At 42.1% G+C, this 12,497-nt stretch overlaps 1 long non-coding RNA gene and 1 pseudogene across 2 annotated transcripts in view; one reads left to right on the top strand and one right to left on the bottom strand.

The window, feature by feature from the left end:
• Positions 1-1,933: 1,933 nt before the first annotated feature.
• LOC123588262 lies at positions 1,934-2,678 on the bottom strand (annotated as a pseudogene).
• Positions 2,679-8,513: 5,835 nt separating this feature from the next.
• The window catches only part of LOC123588442, a 76,816-nt gene continuing 72,832 nt past the window's right edge, over positions 8,514-12,497 (top strand). Inside the window, exon 1 of one of the 2 annotated variants that reach the window (XR_006707847.1) lies at positions 8,514-8,916. This is a non-coding gene — a long non-coding RNA (uncharacterized LOC123588442). The remainder of the gene's footprint in view (positions 8,917-12,497) is intronic. The other variant, XR_006707848.1, reaches the window with a different exon arrangement.

Raw genomic sequence — 12,497 nt, 5'->3', positions numbered from 1 at the left:
GGAGAAATGTTCTGAGATGGGAGAGTGATGCCGGGGAGCTAGGTTTGTGAGGGAAGGAGACAGGTCTGGGTAGACTCCAGGGTAGCAAGGTTATCCGGGGTGCTCCATAAAGGACCTGGAAGTGTTTGGTAGGCTCCTGGTCATACCCCCGGGAAACCCAGCATAAGGCCCGGCAGGGAAGAGGCAAAGACACTGTCTTGACTGTAACAGATGTGAACTGTGGTTATGGACAGAGCAGGGAATTTCAGTCTCAGACTTTCCCTTTCCCTGGCAGTCACATGGTCCTGGTGCAGACAAGCCAACGGAGATCATAGCCATCCATCCACCAGCTCAGTTCTCCCCATCCTTAGCACCTGCTGCTACCACAATCCAAGGCAAGAGTTACACTGTCTTCCTCTTCCTCTCTCCTCCCTCTCCAGGCTCTGACTGTTCTGAGGCTTTTCTGAGCCTGTCTGGCTATTTGTTTTGTGTTGTTTTGTTTTTTTTTTTTAATGTGAAATTTATTGTCAAATTGGTTCCCAGACAACACCCAGTGCTCATCCCAACATGTCTGGCTATTTGTTTTAACCATATTACACATTTTCTTCGAACAGCCCTGCCTCTGCAAAAGAACAGGGAGAGGAGTAGGGCAGATTGAGAAACGTGAAGGAAAAACTGTCAGAATTTGGCAAAAGCCAGGACTTGGGGAGAGACGTGAGGTTTTTCTGTTAGATGAGTAGCTGGGGCCTTAGGTAGCCATGTGGTCATCCGAGGCCTTGCTTCTTTCTGTTCTCACCTTAGGAGCACTCATGGTTCATCCATAGCTGCAGGGTCTGGCCTCAGGTGGTTGACAAGAGTCTGGGCGTTTGGTAGAGAGAAGTTCTCTACAGAACTTTTCATACAGTGAATGACTTTCTTACTCACCTCCACTCACACACAGTGAAATTTCTCAGTATTGCAGGTGACAGTGTTTCAGGAAATAAATGACAAAACTAAGATTTATATGGCCTGATTGGGAACCTGGGTATTTTCCCTCTCTTGGAGTCAGGCATTCGTGTCCGAAATGGGTGATCTACCGAACAAAGATTGACAGGTGCTGGGCCTTGGTGCCCTGCCACAGTGTGCCATTTAAGTTGACTGAGCAAATTAGCTCACGGGGCATCCCAGAAGGTCTGCTTTGGCTGACCTACCGAGACTATAGGGAATTGATTGCACTATTCTGTCTACTTGTGTGTATGCTTGAAAGTTTCCAGGTTAGAAAGTTCGAATTTTCCCTTGCAGAATGGCCGCAAGCCCTTTGGAGATGGGGCTTAGGGCAAGTCGAGTTGGAGATAGCTTTAGTTGGGGTTTAGTGGGATACATTTGTGTTCTTTGGTAGTTTCTTTTGTGTCTAGTAGAGTTCTCTCTATCCCTCTGGGGCAGGAATGGCTTTGAAAAATACTCCCGCTGCCTAATGTGCTGACTTAACGGGCATCAAGACGCACAGGTGTTGTTCAGAAGTCAGATCATGATATTAATGTGTCTGTCCCCTGGCACAGAGCACCAGTACGTGAGAGTCAAAGAGAAGGTTTGAGAAGCAGTCGGTGCAAAATCCTCCTTTTCATCAGATGGGTAAAATCATATTCTCTTTTTGTAATATTTGATTCTTTGATACCTTATTAAAATTGGAAGTTCTCTCTTATCAGGAATATAAGAGAATGCAATTATACATGTACTGTATATTTTAAATCTTTTTGAACATAAGGATTGTTTGAAATCACATTTAGAAGATTGTTTTTTTATTAAAAAAAAAAAACCTATTTGTTTAATATATTCAACACAAGGACTCAACCAGAGACTTAATTTCAAAAATGACAGCACCGCTTAAGATACAGAGTCCTAGACAGAAATGAAGGGAAGGACAGACTATCTACAGAGGAAATAAAAAGACAATACAAGGAGAGAGGCTAGAGAGTCAGGGTTCTTGGCTAGAGACCTGCTTTGAGTAGGTTTCTTGCAGGTATTTCTTTAAAAGATTTTTTTTGAAGTTTATTTATTTTGAGAGAGAGAGAGAGAGAGAGAAACAGAGCACATGAGCAAGGGAGGGGAAGAGAGAGAGAATCCCAAGCAGACTCCATTGCTGTCAGCACAGAGCCCAACATGGGGCTCGAACTTGAGCGATGAGATTGTGACCTGAACCAAAGTCAGGAGCCTGCTGCTTAACCAGCTGAGCCACCCGGGTGCCACTCTTGCAGGAATTTCTTAAAGGCTGTGGGGTCTTTCCAGAGCTTGGCAGCATGGGTGTTCAAAGGGCTCTCGGTGTTGGCTTTTCCCAGCAGGCTCTGGATGGACAGCAGGATGGTCCATCAGGATGTCCAGGCAGATGCTACCCTGGGTGTCCACACTGGGTGGTAGCAGGGTGTGAGGAACTTGACCATGGGTGCATCGTAAGGATAGCCACTGGCAGACTCCAGGCAGAGCTTATACCTCAGGTCTTCATATACTTTGTCAACTGCCCCATGAATGGTCCCCAACCATTTGAAAAGGTTGTTTGATTCAGGGAGGGCAGAAATCCCTTTGTCACCCGACGTCATGAGGGTCATCAGCTCCTGCTGTAGCGTCTTGCCCACGGGGCCCCGGATGGTGACCCCACTGGGCTCAGCAAAGTTGTGGGTGGTGGCGACACTGGCAGTGGCTGGGTCTCAGTTCTGGGAAGCCATCCAGGTGGCACCAGCAGGGAGACGTAAACTCAGCACGACTACAGCCCAGATTTAGAAGGTTCTCTTTTTGTGGAGCCCAGACTTCTAACAGGATTACCAACACCAAAGAAGCCTGTTTGTGAATACACAGATTTTATGCATTTTATGCATACAAACTAAAAATAATTTAAAAACTGAGATCAGTCATCCTAGAAGGAAGAATGATTATTTTTCTATTTTCTCTGTAGAAAGTAACAGTATAAAATAATTGTAATATGAAAGGCTGATCAAAAAGTAAGCAGCCAAAAAATGTACAGGTAGAAGTATTATAGGGGTATATTAACAGTGAAATAATTTAAAATGTGATTTATTGTATTTTCCAGCTTTTAAAAATTGTAATTTGATGTAACCTCTTTTCCCATTCTCAATGTATATTTATTTTTATATTTAATTTTTATTTATAATATTATATTCCTTCTCTTTAAGAACCCCCTCCCTTCCCCTCCCCATTGTATAAATGTCAGGTGCTACAGTGGCCAGTCCTGCTTAGTTTCCTTCACTGATGCCTCCTTTTCTCTCTGATTTCCAAACTTTGGAGAGCCCCAGGGCTCAGTTCTTAGACTTTTCCTTGTCTGGATTAACTCCCCAGGTATATGGGTAGTCAGGGTTTAACCAGAGAAGCAGAACCACAATGGAATTGGGATTTATTGTTGGGATAAGACCTTATACCATTGGGAAGGAAGGTCTGAAATGGGGCAGGAAGAGATCTGAGCACAATTCCTGAGTAGGAAGCACTGGGGTGACGGACAGAGTTGGGACTCCCAGAGGCACATCCACCTGCTACTGTGGGACTACAGCAGAGAGAGGGAGAAGTCTAGGGAAGGCCGTTGCCTCTGAATCTGGTGGTGGGCTCGGGGCCACTGTTGGCCAAGAGGGCCACCAGTTGGGAAGAGGAGCTGGATGAGAGGGGGAGAGAAGAGCTGGAGCCACCAGTGCCTAAGTGTCTGTTTCTGTCTGCAGCTAATCAAACACCGTCAGAGAGTAATGATGGCTGCTTCACTCCCGCCTCCCAGATTCATGCACATCTCTTTTTTGGTCAGTCTTAATATGGAACCATACAAGAAAAAAGATTCTGGAATATACTTCTGTTTGGCCAAGTGGACACAGTTCAAAAGCACATGTGAGGTAATCTCACTTTGTCTTGTGGCTTTAATTCCACACATACTCCGATGATTCACAAATCTCTAATCCCTGTCTGGCCTTCTCTGGAATCCAGATTTATGTCTGACCCCCCTCCTCAAGTCACCACTTAGATATTTAATAGACGTTTCAAACCTAACATATAAGAAAAATGAGCTCCTAATCTGCTTTCCTGAACCTGTTCTTTCCAGAATCTTCCTCTGAGGAAGCGCCCAGGTGCTCTGGCTAAAAATCTCAGGATTGTACTTTACTCCTCTCTGTCCCACCCAACAAGTAATCGATCAGAAAATCCCATTGGCTCTTCCTTCAAGAAATATCCATGACTTACTACTTCTACTGTAGAAGCCCCCCCTTCCAAAAGATTCATACCCGAACCCCTAGACTCTGTGAATATTACCCAAAATGGCTTTAAAAAGGGGGTCTGGAGCATTGATAAAATTAATGATCTTGAAATGGGGAGATCATCCACATGAGACCTAAATACAGTCACATGTATCCTTAAGGGGGAGACAGAGGGAGATTGGGGATCTCCCCCAGAGGAGAAAGGGGATATGAAGATGGAGAAGAGAGAGGTGAGAAGAGGTCAGCCTGGAAGATTGGAAAGATGTGGCCACAAGTCAAGGAATGGCACAGCTTCCAGAAGTGCTCAGAGGCGAGAAGTGGAGTCTGGAGAACACACAGCCTTGCTAACACCTGGCTTGTGGTCCAGTGATACTGACTTTGGTCTTCTGGACTCCAGAACTGCGACAGAGTAAGTTTCTGTTGTCTCGAACACCAAGTGTGTGATAATTTGTTACAGCAGCCACCGAAACCAGTGGCTTACCACTTCCTCTCTGACAGCCATGTTGCAGAGTGCCACAGAGTGTCTGGATTATTCCAGTAGCCTCCTGTCTCACTGACCACTCTGCTTCTACCATTGTCCCGCTCACTGTGGTCTGGTCTCCGCACAGCAGCCACAGTGTACCTTTAAAAATGTAATTCGCATCACGTCACTCATCTTTCGAAACCCTTCCGTTGTTTCCCTTCTCAGAGTACAATATACTGTTTTCATAATCAACGCACAGAGCTCTATTTAACTTGGTCCCTTTTTACCTGTCTGACTTTCTGTCTGACATTCCACTTTCATACCATTAGCTTCCTTGATGTTCCTTGAGCATACAAAGTGTGACCCTGCCTCAGGACTCTTGCACTTGCTTTTCCAGCTACTTAGATTGACCTCCTGCCTCCCATAGCCACCTGGCTTACTTCTTCACTGGATAGATGAGACCTTCTGTGTCCACTCTTTTAAAAATACCAGCCATCCAACCTCACTCTCACATTGTAACGCTCTTCCTTTCTTACTTCATCCACAACCATATCAAAGTCTGACATACCTATTCTTGTTTAGTTGTTTAATTCTTCACCCTCCCCCATTAAAATGTGAGCTCTGGGGCGCCTGGGTGGCTCAGTCGGTTAAGCGTCCGACTTCGGCTCAGGTCATGATCTCGCGGTCCGTGAGTTCGAGCCCGGCGTCGGGCTCTGTGCTGACAGCTCGGAGCCTAGAGCCTGTTTCAGATTCTGTGTCTCCCTCTCTCTCTGACCCTCCCCCGTTCATGCTCTGTCTCTCTCTGTCTCAAAAATAAATAAACGTTTAAAAAAAAAGTAAAATAAAATGTGAGCTCTGTGAGGGCAGGGATATCTATCTGGATTTTTTTTTTTTTTTCTACCAGCATTGTATCCCTGATACCTAGAAAGGGCTATGATGCATAATGGATACTGAATAGTATTTACTGAAGGAATGAATTATCCAAGAATGCTCAGTTAGTTTTACATCACATTTTACTTCATTAAAAGTTCTTGCACTGAGTTGTAATAAGCAATCACCCACCTCATTCCTTGGTTTCATTAATATTCTCTGGAGATGGTAATGCTTCCACTTTTCCAAATGTCACTCTGGTCAGCAGCTGAACCATATGTTGGATTCAGTCATAATGTAAATAATGGGACTATCGTGCATTGTAGAAAGGAAGGCCTTCCCCCCATTTCTGTGTCCTCCTCATTCCCCTGGTTTAAACTGGAAGGAAGGGCTTCAGTGGGAATTTGGTATTCCTTTAAGGGGTTTTCCCAATCCAACAGTCTGATCCCGGCTGTGGGTTTAATAAGCACCATTCAGCGCATCTATCCGCCTCTTCCAATTCTCCCTCCCCCAGTCACTTCCTGTCACAGCAACCCTTTCAAAATTAAACTCCAATTCTAAAACAAATGAAGCAAAGGCAGGAAGGGGGGATGAATCACAGCATATGGGAACAGTTTTGTTTGAAAGCATGATCAGCATTCTTTGCAAACAAGCTGTGACCATATGTGGCAGGGTGGGTATAGACTGAGTTTTAAAATACAAGTGATAAACTGTGATAAGTGTCTGAGTTAGAAAGCTCATTAATGATTGGTTTGATAGTAAGAAGTGATACCTTGAAAGAAGTCTCTCTCTCTCTCTCTCTCTCTCTAAGGAGATAGATATTTCTGTGCCTTTTTATATATTGAAAGATTGCAAAGAGGTGGCCTGTAGTGAGTTAAAATTCTTGCCATGTATTAGCAGAGAAGCCATGGACAATTGGTTAGGACTTGGCTAAAACCAAGGTCACTTGAATTCAAATTTCTTGATATACCAACAGAAGTTATTTTGAGAACCAGGTCTGTTGCTTCTAGGTGTTCATCCCTAAGGAAGAGAGAAAAGAGACGTAAAAGATGTGTATGTGTTTCTTTTATTGATTGATTCATTTTAATAAATATTTTTGAGTTCGGACCAAAAGCCAGGCACAGGATTAAGCCCTAGATATTTGGTGAAGAGCAAAGATCCTGGGTATTGTACGGTAAGCAAAAATCATCACAGTTCCTGCCTTCATGAAGCTTACAGTCTAGAGGGAATATAGTAATCAAATAATCGCACAAACAAATGAAAAATAACAACTGTGGTTTGGGTTACCAAGGAGAACAACAGTATGGGTTCTATGAGAGACTCTGATGGGAAGCCTGACCTGGTCTGAGAAGTCAATAATGATGGTTGACTTCCAGCTGAGAGACAGGTTATTTAAGAGGGGACAGGGGTGTGCTCAGAATTCAGGGCAGAAAGGGAGATGTGCACAGTTGCCCTGGGACAGGGGGGGTTGCAGTGTATTCAAGGAGCCATAACAAGTACAGTGAAGGACCATGAATCTGGAGCTTGAAAGTAAGAAGTCAAGAGACAGAAAAAAAGAGGTAGGAAGGGGCATGACTACCCAGTGCCTTGTGGGTTATGTTAAGGATTTTGATTTCATTCTCAAGAAGCCATTGGGAAGGGGGTTGGGGCAGCTAATCAAGAGCACAGCACCCCCCCCCCCAAGCTCTCTCTATAGCCCTCCCCCAACCTCTCTCTTATGCCCCCCTCCCCAGCCAAGCTGTCTCTTATACGCCTCCGTTTTGGGTCACAGACAATGTGCTGTAGGGAGGTACAAGGGGTAAGAAAAAAAAAGGTGAACCAGAAACTTACTGATCTCCTCTCCTAAGGCTTACAGTCTAGGATGCAACATGCGAGATAAAGATAGTCCATTAATAAGTACTTTCAATTTACATAATGTAACAAAAGAACAACATAGGAGTCTCTGAGATCAAATGACAGTGGTCCTCTCCTTGGGTAGAACTAACTGGAGAACCTCAGGGAAGCTTTCTTCTGAAGGTTAGGTTGACTAAGTGTTATTGATATGATTATTGGAAATTTCAATTCGCCTTGTATCTTCTACTCCCAATCCCTGTTTCGTTAGGTGACCTTGACTTTCATGCTTTCTCCCTCTGTGTATAAATGGCAGGGAGTAGGTGGCAAAGCGCTTGTGTTTCTGGAAAATGCAAAAGCCCATTTATTCTGAGTGCCAACTCTGGGACATACACGGTGGTAAATGAAACAATAAACTATCAGATCATTGGGCAGCTCTGATTTTGTTCTGTCTATATATAATCCACCAGGAGGGTAGTAGTATTGATATTTCTAAATTAACACCCTTTTCCTTACTAAACCAATTACTTCCAACATGTTACAGTTCATCACCTCAAAATAGTTTTTTTTTTTCTTTCCAATCAGTCGAAGACAGAAAATCCATAAGCAGTTTATCAGTGTGTGATGCTGTTTGCATTTCAGTGCTGCTCCCAATTTGGATTTTCATCATTCTTTGTACTCTTAGCCCAATCCCTTCACAAATTAATGTATTTGTGTGAAAACAAGCAGCAATTCTTGTTTATAAATGTAGTCTGGAAATCAGCCAGAGCGTACTCACTAGAAACTTCGGGTGTGGTTGATTGTTCCTGAAGATAAAGCTCAATATTGTTATTCTTCTAAATTGACCTAGCCCTTTCCTGAAACATACCAGCCTTGGCCTAGGATGGAATTGTATGTGGTAATCCACAAGCAGCTATTGAGCATGGTTTGAATTCTATCTGAACCACTTGCCGTATCCGTTTAATGTACTTGATAATTGTGATTTAATTCTGTGTCAATCATTTAACAGTATGTATCTTGGACAAGTTACTTAAATTCTGAGTTTCCCTTTTATCTTTAGTAAAGTAGCGTAGTTATATCTGCTTTGCCCTTTTGGCCTAGTTGTGAAATTAGATGAGAAAGTATTTGTGATTATTCTTTGTAAACTCAGCATTTATGTGTAGGATGCCATTCTTACTACACATGGTAGAATCTCATCACTGACCCCTAGTTCTTCACCCCGTCCTGTAAGTAAGCTCTCGGACGTGTGAATTTGCAAGTCCCTTTCTGAAGAGGGAGGGTATATCTCCCTGCCTCTTGACTTTAGTTTGGATGTATTACTTACTTTGGCCCACAGAATATGGTAAAAGTGACAGGATGCGGCTCTGAGCCGAGGTCTAAAGAAGCCGAATATGTTTCTGCTTGTTTTTGTGTGCTGTGCCAATTTCCATGAGAAGAACACATCTCTGGTCCCAAGAAGATGAGAGGCGTGTGGAACAAAGCCACTCCAGTCTAGCTATCCCAGCTCAGCCCGGCCTAAACCAGCTGACTCCCAGCTGACCTGCAGATACGTGGGTAAGTCCAGCCCAGGTCGGCAGAACACCCAGGCGAACCATGTGAATTAAATAAATGTGTATTATTATGTAGCACTGACGTTTTGGTGTCATTTTGAATGTAGCATTATTGTAGTCATAACTGATCTGTCATCCATCAACCATCCACCTATCCAGCTCCTTAAACATCCTTTGGTTCACTAAGACTAAGGTATCTTCAAGGGAAAAAGACAAGAGACTTCAGTTTTGAGTAGATTTTTCCTTCTCTCCCTTCTCTTTTCTTCTTTTCCTTCTCTTTACCTAATTTCAAAAGTAAATTGTTCAAGAGTTGCAAATATGAAATTTTCCACATAGCACTCCAAATAGACTGAATAGAAGGCTCAGTAGAGATCTAACAAATAATGTTTTAGTGAAAACGTTTACTTCTAACTGGTATGTAGATGAGGAATCTCTTAGGATCACATGCTCTCTTGTTTATTGTCTGATTTATAAACAAGACTGATCCACAAGTATATGCAAAAGGTAGAGACAGGGCCTGAAATTTCACTAAGAGCCTTAGTGTGCCACTAGATTTGGGATTCTTTTAGGACACCTATATGATGAGCTAACAATTCAATGTAACACACACATATTGAGTGTATACCACACATGAGGCATAGTGTAAGGTCCTGGGGAAATAGAAATGAACGAGACATAGTAGCTCCCTCTTAATGATCCAGTAAGGGAAACGAAATGCAAATTACTCATGATACTGTATCTATTAATTCTGTAACACGCTTTTTTTGTACTTTGGAAATCAAGATGGTGTGTCATAGTTTAGTTGATAGTGGTTTTTTCATTCTTTGTGGTATAGAGGATAATGATGCAGATTATACTTGATAACCCTCTTAGAGCCACGAAAATACAGAAGTAAGTTACTATGAGAACAGCATATATAGGGGATTGCTTCTCCCAGATAACCCGGAGAGAGACTTCATAGAGGAAGAAACATTTATAGAAGATGGATTTCAAAAAGAAAAAGTGCTAGAATAAAGACCACTGTAGGTCAATTGGTTCCTAAACTTTCTATCACCGAGGGGTACTTTTATTGCCTATCTCTTTCCCTGTCCCATGTTGTTTTTACAACGATTTTGTCATTATAAATAAATTTACACTTATCAAGAGATACTTCACTTCTCAACTTGATAGCAAAAGCCATACATTACTGTAATCAGAATTTCTAATCAGATGAGATACTCCGTACTCTCCTACTGAGTTAGCATTTTTGGCCAAAAGCCAAGAAACTTAATATTTTAGTTTGTACTAGGGTTTTTGAAATATTGACAAGCATTCATCCTAGATGGGAATGCCATTCTACATGAAAAATGCATCATAAGAAAATAAATAGACATGGGACCCACAGGTTGTGATCCTTAATACGGTTTGCCTAGTGCTTTGTGCAAAAGAGGAAAGAGTAGAAGAGGTGAGACAGGAAGTAAGAGAGGTCCAGCTCGCAGAGTCTTGAACGTCATCCTTAGGAATTTAGACTTTTATTGTAGCTATCACTGAAAAAATCATTCGCTTGAATATGAAAGGACATATACTTTGAATTTGGTTACCAAAAAAAGAAGAAGAAGAAGAACTCATCTATATCATAACCACAAGAAGTAGATCCCAGATGCCTAAATTCCTACCAAAAGGACACAGACATGCCACAGCCTGTGTGTTCACCTATAGCACGGCAGCTGCCACTAAGTGTAGGAGTGTGTAAGCTTCGCCATCAGTTCTCTATTTGTGATGTGAGGATTCCAAGCAGAGCATTGCATAATAGTAAGAGTTTAACTTCTGGAGTTAAACCACCTAGGTGCATGTTCCAATTCCACTGCGTGGCCTTAGGTAAGTTATTGAAGACCTTTGACCTTCAGTTTTCTTATTTATAAGTGGAGACAATGATGTTATCAATATTAGAAGCTATTTGTAAAAATGACATAATTTTTGTCAGTTGTCTGATGCATAGTTAGCAAGACTTAACAATTAGTTTCTTTTAGAACTTGCTTGGAAATCCAAATGTCAAAAGACTGGGTGATGGCATAGAGCAATAAATTCAGTCTTCTCTCTTCCCATCATCTCCTAAGATGCCAAACTGGCTGGTAATCAAAACCCTAAGGAGAAAACATATGCTCCAGACACCAGCTTCATCTTGGCAATGGTCTGCATTTAACTTGACAGTAAATAGGAGGTGACAGCTGAATCTGGTGTGGAGATTCCAGAAGGGTGATTTTCTTGGAGGACGTTAACGGGAAGCTCACCTATTGCAAATAATTATCATTGCAAATACATGAGAGCAGAGGATACAGGATTTTACAGAAGAAAACTCTGGAATCCCTGGACAGGGTTGAAGTGAAGTGGGAAATAATGTTGATGGAATACATCCTGTTGATGAGACCATGGCTGCTGTCACCACCTCCGTTCCACAAGTTTCTTTAGAAATTCCTTTTAATCAGCCATGTCTGAAATTGGCACCGCAGAAAATATTTTTCCCCACAAATGTGCTTAAATATATACTGAACAGTAATAATTAGCCCTTATCTTTGTCATGTATTTGTGGAGTGTTCAAAGTGCTCTCACATTTACAATTCCATGTTTTTCACAATGACCTTTTGAGGAAAGTGCAGCATTATTATCCCCCTTTTCCGTATGAGGAATCTAAAATGGTAAATGGCACAGGGAACCTACCTAATGTTCATGGTTAGTAAGTGAAAAAGACTCCCTTGCGACTTAAATTTACATCTCCTTTGTCCTTATCTTTATGTGAAGATTTCTATTATTTTCCCATTAGGCAATGATAGTCATGATCCATCCCCTTTTTGGAGAATTTCCTCCCATATCAATTATATTTTCTTACGCAACAGTTTTATGTCAGTCCTTGCCGCTTCGAGGGTCACAAGAGACTAATATTCGCTGTTTCATCCTGCATAGTTTTGGGAGGATGTTATGGAAAATTGGCAGCCTATCATTTCCTTCTTCCGGTTTGATCCCAGGCTTTCAGAAGATTGGAGACTTGAACTTCTCTGTGTAAGTTAGGTGAGGGTTGAATTACTGAACACCTGGTCAGAGTAAGACTTCATTTATCTTTTCATACCTTAAGTCTGTTCACCTTCTAATCTTTTCTGAATAGGACATCAACTGTAACAATGGATTCCCTTCCTTTTTCTTTCTGGGGTCAAATATAGTAAAATCCACTGTCCTTCACAAGAAGAAACTCTCTTCTCTGGCTCAGAGACTTCCACATTCCTTCCATGTTACTCAGCATTTTACAGGCATTTTGAGGCATAAAACACCCCCACCCCATGTCCCCCCTCCCCCTCATTTGAAACAGGAAATTGCCTCTGAGAAATTCTTGGGTGAAGAAAAACAATGGAATGAAATCCTATGTAAGACATCTCATGAAAGTTACAATAGCTTTTTGTAAAAACCCCAGTGTTCTCATCCTTTTACTAGTAGTTCTAGTCACACATTAACAGCATTTGATCAGTAATTATGTCAATGGTTGTTAAAATCACCTCTTCTACGGTTTCAAAAGGACTGGTTTGGTTATCTCTATGATAGACCATCCCCAAATTG

The sequence above is a fragment of the Leopardus geoffroyi genome, chromosome D3, assembly GCF_018350155.1.
Source record: "Leopardus geoffroyi isolate Oge1 chromosome D3, O.geoffroyi_Oge1_pat1.0, whole genome shotgun sequence".
In the NCBI taxonomy this organism is placed as follows: Eukaryota; Metazoa; Chordata; class Mammalia; order Carnivora; family Felidae; genus Leopardus; species Leopardus geoffroyi.
The sequence above is the reverse complement of the archived record's forward strand: the minus strand, read 5'-3'. Positions and strand labels throughout refer to the sequence as shown.